At 46.2% G+C, this 1274-nt stretch overlaps 1 pseudogene; it reads right to left on the reverse strand.

The window, feature by feature from the left end:
* Positions 1-547: 547 nt before the first annotated feature.
* LOC139267578 (U2 spliceosomal RNA) lies at positions 548-786 on the reverse strand (annotated as a pseudogene).
* Positions 787-1274: the final 488 nt, after the last annotated feature.

Raw genomic sequence — 1274 nt, forward strand, 5'->3', positions numbered from 1 at the left:
ATCAGTGGTGGGGAAAATGTTGGAATCGATTATTAAAGGTGAAATAGCAGTGCATTTGGAAAGCAGTGACAGGATCGGTCCAAATCAGCATGGATTTATGAAAGGGAGATCAAGCTTGACAAATCCTCTAGAATTTTTTGAGGATGTAACTCGTAGAGTGGACAAGGGAGAATCAGTGGATGTGGTGTAGTTGGACTTTCAAAAGGCTTTAGACAAAGTCCCACAAAAGAGGTTAGTGTGCAAAATTAAACACATGGTATTGCGGGTAATGTATTGACGTGGATAGAGAACTGGTTGGCAGACAGGAAGCAGAGAGTCAGAATAAACGGGTCCTTTTCAGAATGGCAGGCAGTGACCAGTTGGGTGCTGCAGGGTTCAGTGCTGGGACCTCAGCTATTTACAATATACATCAATGATTTAGATTTTTTTTTTTTTTTTTTAATTCGTAGCCAATCGTTCCAATTCTTTGTCAAATCACAAACACCAGAGGTCACCTTGCACACGCCAAGGATCACTCTGCGCCAATGCTCTTAGCCAAAAGGCCTAGAGCCACTGCACCGTTCCTGGAAGTACTGCAATACCAGGTTCGTGCCATGGAGGTGGATGGGTCAGGTCCCCCACACACCTCCGTGAAGGTGGATGGGTCAAGCCACCCCACCCACCTCCTGTTTCCAAAAAGGCAAGCATATACCTTCCTGATCCAGGGAGAACCACCCGGAGGTCATGGTGGCTACTCCCCTGTCAGGTCAGTTACGCATGATCTTAGCCAAAAGGCCGAGAAGCGATTTGATGGTTATCAACTGCAGCGCCACCTGTAGGGTGGGAGGGTTACCTCTTCTCTTCATGCTCTCGGCATTGAGACTCGAAGTGCTCAATGCACTCAATGATTTAGATGAAATAATTGAATGTAATATCTCCAAGTTTGCAGATGATACTAAGCTGGGTGGCGGTGTGAGCTGTGAGGAGGATGCTGAGAGGCTGCAGGGTGACTTGGACAGGTTAGGTGAGTGGGCAAATGCATGGCAGATGCAGTATAGTGTAGATAAATGTGAGGTTATCCACTTTGGTGGCAAAAACAGGATGACATAATATTATCTGAATGGTGACAGATTAGGAAAAAGTGATTTGCAAGGGGCCTGGGTGTCATGGTACATCAGTCATTGAGGTTTGGCATGCAGGTACAACAGACGGTGAAGAAGACAAATGGCATGTTGGCCTCCATAGCAAGAGGATTTGAGTATAGGAGCAGGTAGGTCTTACTGCAGTTGTACAGA

This window comes from Pristiophorus japonicus, chromosome 7 (genome assembly GCF_044704955.1).
Source record: "Pristiophorus japonicus isolate sPriJap1 chromosome 7, sPriJap1.hap1, whole genome shotgun sequence".
Classification (NCBI taxonomy): domain Eukaryota; kingdom Metazoa; phylum Chordata; class Chondrichthyes; family Pristiophoridae; genus Pristiophorus; species Pristiophorus japonicus.